This window comes from Nicotiana sylvestris, chromosome 10 (genome assembly GCF_000393655.2).
Source record: "Nicotiana sylvestris chromosome 10, ASM39365v2, whole genome shotgun sequence".
NCBI lineage: Eukaryota > Viridiplantae > Streptophyta > Magnoliopsida > Solanales > Solanaceae > Nicotiana > Nicotiana sylvestris.
In genome coordinates, this window is record NC_091066.1 from 55,372,317 (window position 1) to 55,378,316 (window position 6,000).

The following is a 6,000-nucleotide window of genomic DNA, read 5'->3' on the forward strand; positions in this document are numbered from 1 at the left end:
AATTGAGATATGGTAGAAGTGCTTCCAACCCCTCCAACTTTCTCAATACACTCACATTCTTCAAGAGTGGCTTCTGAAAAAGTTTGCTTCTTGGTGCCCACTTTAACTTGTCCCAGAGGAACCTTGAAGTGCTCAAAGACCTTGGTGAGTAGAAACCCATACGACAACCCATGATTACCATCTTTAAAGTCTGCCACTTTATTCATGTACTCTATCATGATCCCAGGCAGATTGATGGTAGTGAAGTTGTCCAGTGCTTCCATGAGGAACAGGTCTATGCGAGAGGTGATATATCTTCTCTCAACTCGAGGCAGCAATATTTTGTTCACCATCTCAAATAGCAGTTGGTATACATGAGGGAAGGCCTGAATCCGTTCCCCATGCTGAGCCGCTTTGTCCTTCAAGATTCCATTTCTGAAGTTTTAAGAACAGGTTCCCTGAACACTAGACAACCCTTCAGCAAGCACACCAAGAATAGACCCCAACAAGGTAGAGTCCATTACCATATTAACTCCATTCACCAAGACACAGATGTGATCATCCTCAACCTTGGACAAGTCGGCATAGAAACTTTGAACTTCCTCCTCATACACCCTAGTAGCATCACTCGTGAACAGGTACCTGCACTGTTGGAACTCACAGATCTCAAGCAACTGTCTCATACCAACATCTTCCAAGATATCAGGTGCATATGTGCGACCCCAAAGCACCTTTTGTCTTCTCAATCTCGCTTTCCTAGCACTCCTTGGATCACCACCTCTGGCCTTCTTTAAGGAACCAGGTTCCTCATTAGTGTCAACTTTTCTCTTAGCAGGCTTGCGAATATTCTTCCCTTTGTCATCAGACTTCACAGATTTTTCACCCAATTCTTCCATCAAAACAGCACCAGACACTTCCACAGATTTATTGCTAGATTATTTTACCATATTTTCACTAGCAACAACATTATCAAACTTATTCAGACTTTTACCAAACACAAAAGATCTCCTTTTAGGCTTGGGGAGACCATGCTTTTGTGAGACCTTTCTAGTCAATGAACTAGGTTCCTCATCTTCTTCCTCATCCACATTCACAACAGACACTATCTTCTCATTCATAACTTTGCCATCATTCACTAATTTTCTTCTCATTGACTTAGTTTGACTATTCTTAAGCGTAGACTAAAGAGTCTCCGTCTTTTACAACCTTGTAGTGGGTCTCTTAGGAGTTGGCTCTTCATCAACAACTGATTTACGCCTAGGCAAACTGGCAATTGGAAAATCATCAAAATCTTCTTCACTATCCTCCTTTTGTTCTTCAGACACAGGTCTCATCTCAGGCAAAACCACACTCAGAGGCTCAACATCTAAATGAGGAGAGGGAGCAGGGTCAGTACTGCCCCGGGGTTCCTAAGAGGACACCTGAGTTGGATCCTCCGAAGAGGGATCAGTTCCTCTAGTAGGTTCCCTAGTAGCACCTTCCTGTGCCGATGATTCAACAGGCACAAGCTCTTTACCCTCTTCCACAACCTTAGACTCTTCCCCCTAAGTCTCAAACCCATCCTTACCTTCTTCGATAATAACCCCTTCATTAGCTATGGACAACATGTTTTCTATAGCTTCTTTTTCTTGTAGGTCCATGGGAATCTCAGGAGAGGTAGGAGTGTTACCTGTGGACACGAGATCCGTTACAGTATTTGTTGAGTCAACGTTCTCGAACCCCTCAGTTTGATCTACCTTTAACCTTTCTTCCATATGAGAACTTGAGATTTCCTAATTTTCTTCATTGTCAGCAGTACTCTTTTCATCCCCTTTTTCTAACAAAGTAGGAGAAGAGCTCTGAGCTACAAATCTTTTGTGAGTCGATATTTTGCGACTCCTTTGAGAGCCAGAACTCGATTGGGTAGGAGAGGAGACAGAATGTGGGGGTGACTCTATCCTAGGGTTTTGGATAGCAATAGTATGGAGAGAGGAGTCTAGTGTTGGTATTTTAACTGGCGAGGATTTAGTGGGAGTGTTGCTTGGAACACTAGAGGTTATTTGATTTTCAGCCTTGATGAGAAGAAGAGAAAGGATTTGGTAGACTGAAGAGAGAACAAAGAAGAAACAAGTTTGAAGGGTTGATGTGAATAGTGCTATGACAATGATAGATGTATTTATGATGGATGAGGGACCGGTTAGAAAGGGAAGCAGTTTTGGGGAGTTTGGTTAATCATTAATGGGTGAGACGTTTAGGCTCAAAAGACACAAGACTAAAAACTGACATGCTGATGACGTGGAACTTGTTTTAACCGTTCAAAATTGTACATGAGAGAATAGAAAAACTACTAATCTGTGTCAGGAGAACCAGGTTCCCTGACTAATCTTGCATCTGTAAGCTTTGCCCTTTTTACCAGCGTATACTGCCTCAACTATTTATTTTCACTATAATCATCAAACGTGTCTATCTGTAATGGTATAAAGATGAGTTAGACTTTGCCAGAAAATACTTTTTAGCTAATTTTACCTAAACATTTCTTTCATAGCCAATCATTGAGGGATCAGGTTCTCAATTGGTTTTTATCAAACCCAATGCTAGACGATTTTTCTCAAAGTGTTCTCTATTTAGGGCTTTGGTAAATATATCAGCAATTTGATCTTCTGTGTTGTAGAATTTCATGCAAATAAGCCCCTTTTCAACATTGTATCTAAGGAAGTGATGACGCACAACAGTGTGCTTGGTTCTCTTATGTTGGACTGGATTTTTGGCCATATTGAGTGCACTTGTGTTGTCACATAAGATAGGCACAAAGTCTGAGAACTTCCAAAGTCTTCGATCTGCTGCTTGATCCACAACAACTGAGCACAGTAAGAGGCAGTTGCCTCATATTCTACTTCTACAATTGAGAGTGCCACAAAGTTTTGCTTCCTTGTACCTCATGATATTAGTCAAGAACCCAGGAAATGTGCCATTCCAGACGTGTTTTTTCTGTCCACTAGATATCCTACATAATCAACATCAGCATACCCAATAAGATCAAAGATATCACTTGAGGGATATTAGAGAACTATGTCCTGCGTTCCTTTGAGATATCTCAGTATTCTCTTGGCAGCCTTCAGATGAGATTCCTTTGGATTAGATTGAAACCTTGCACAGAGAACCACGCTGAAAACAATATCTAGTCTACTTGCAGTGAGATACAGGAGTGACCCTATGATCCCTCTATACATGGTCTGATTTACAGGGGAACTAGGTTCATCCATGTCTAGGAGGGTAGCTGTGGCAATAGGGGCGTGGATAACTTTTGATGCTTCCATGTCAAACCTTTTCAGCAGCTCCTTGATGTACTTCTACTGACTTATCAATGTTCCCTTCTGAGATTGTTTCTTAAATTCCTAAGAAGAAATTTAATTCTCCCATCCTACTCATCTTGAATTCACTCCCTATGAGTTTTGCAAATTCTTCACAAAGAGAGTCAGTTGTGGCTCCAAAGATGATATCATCAACATACACCTGAACAATGAGCAGGTTTCTCCCTCGTTTCTTCAGAAAAAGAGTGTTGTCAATTTTCCCTCTTGCAAAGCCATTTTCTAGAAGGAATTTTGACAACCTTTCATACCAAACCCTGGGAGCCTACTTTAACCCATACAATGCCTTGTCCAGTTTGAACACATGCTCAAGATGCTTGTGACACTTAAAACTAGGAGGCTGCTTGACATAGACTTCTTCTTTCATATAGACATTTAGAAATGCACTTTTGAAATTCATTTGGAACAATGTGAACTCCATATGAGATTCAAAGGCAATAAGAATTCTAATGGCTTCCATTCGAGCTACTGGAGCAAATGTTTCATCATAATCAATCCTTTCTTCCTGAGTGTAGCCTTGAACTACAGGCCTTTCCATGTTTCTTGTTACATTTCCAAACTCATCAAGTTTGTTCCTGAATACCCACCTGGTTCCTATGATAGTTCGATCTGCAGGTCGAGGAACCAGGTGCCATAACTTATTTCTTTCAAATTGATGCAACTTCTCTTGTATGGCTGTGATCCAGAGTGCATCTTTCAACACTTCTTTAATATTTTTGGGCTCTATTTGGGAAAGAAAGGCTGAAAAGGCAAGTGAGTCTCTTGCTTTTGATCTGGTTTGAACTCCTGAATCGAGATGGGTGATTATGTTGTCAAGAGGATGTGAGTTTTTGGGCTTCCAGTTTGGTACCTGAATCTTATTGGTAGAAGACCCAGGTATGTCTGATTGAGGTTCTTGGGCACTTCTTATTTCAATAAGTGGAGTACCTTGGATTGCATCAACAACTCTATTTTCAGCTTCAGTTTTGTAATCGGGGGAACAGGTTCCTCTCCAATGGATGGATATGTATTTGCATCATCTTCACTGAATTCCTTGACATGGCTTATCATGTTTGCCTTTCTATTTTCCATGTCAATCACTTCACCTGGAGCAGATAAGGGCTCTCCATCTTGGTCAACACGTGTGTCCTTCTCACAGGAGAGGTGAGCTTCATCAAAGATCACATGTATACTTTCCTCAACACATTGAGTCCTTTTGTTGTATACTTTGTAAGCTTTGCCTTGAGATGATTATCCCAGAAAAATTCCTTCATCACTTTGGCATCAAATTTTCCAAGAGCTTCCTTTTCATTGTTGTGAACAAAGCATTTACACCCAAAAGTCCTTAGATGTGTCAGCTTGGGCTTCCTTCCAGTCAGCAGTTCATATAAAATTTTGTTTAGAAGGGACCTGATCATGCACCTATTCACCAAGTACCAACCAGTATTGACAGCTTCTGCCCAGAAATACTTTGCGATCCCAGTGTCAATTAGCATTGTTCTTGCCATGTCTTCAAGAGTTTTATTCTTCCTCTCCAGAACACCATTTTGTTAAGGTGTTTTTGGAGCTGGAAAATTGTGAGTGATGTCATTTTCAGTGCAAAACTCATTAAATTTGACAATGTCAAACTCTGTCCCATGATCAGACCTAATGCAGGCTACTTTATTACCCATCTTCACTTGAATCTTTTTGATGAAGGCAACAAACACTTCAAAGGTTTCATCCTTGGTTTTGAGAAATAATGTCCAGGTGAATCTGGAGTAGTCGTCCACTATAATAATGATGTATTTCTTTCCTTCCCTTCTTGCCACCCTAATAGGTCCACATAGATCCATGTGAAGAAGATCAAGTGGCCTGGAGGTACTGACTTCCTTCTTGGGTTTGAATGAGGATCTAACCTGCTTCCCTTTTACACATGCATCACGTACTTTGTGATCCTTGAAGCTTGACTTGGCAGACCACGAACCAGGTCCTTCCTGAATAACTTGTTCAACAACGTGAAACTTGAATGAACCAGCCTCTTGTGCCATAATTCATCATCATCATCAACAACACTTAGACAACTTAGATCACCATTCTTCAAAGACTCAAAATCAGCAACATAGATATTCGTATATCTTTTTGCCACTAGCACCACCTCACCAGTCACCAGGTTTGTGACTGTACAGATTTTTGACACAAATTCCACCTTGTTTCCCTTGTCACAGATTTGGGAAACACTTAACAAGCTGTACTTCAACCCGTTCACGTAGTACACATTTTTGATTGAGTGAGAGAGAGACTTCCCAATCCTTCCAACTCCCATAATGTATCCTTTATTGCCATTTCCAAGGGATACATTCCCTCCTTGCAGGGCCTTAAGTGAAGGGAAATTATTTGTACTTCCAGTCATATGCTTTGACCAACCACTATCCATGTACCATTGTAGGCTACTTCCTTTCACTGTTCCCTGCACAAGAAAATCATTAGTTAGCTTTAGGAACCCAAACTAATTTAGGTACATTGTAATGAGGAAAGGGGTGAGTGAGGGATCTTTTGGTCCATGCAGACATCATGCATTTTTTATATGAGGGACCAGGTTCTCTACCAATAGTTACTTTTTCAGCAAAAGATTTATTTTTCTACTGTGACTGAAATTTGGCCTTACAGTTTTCTTTAAGGTGCCCATTGTTACCGCAGTGAGTGAAAAACCAAT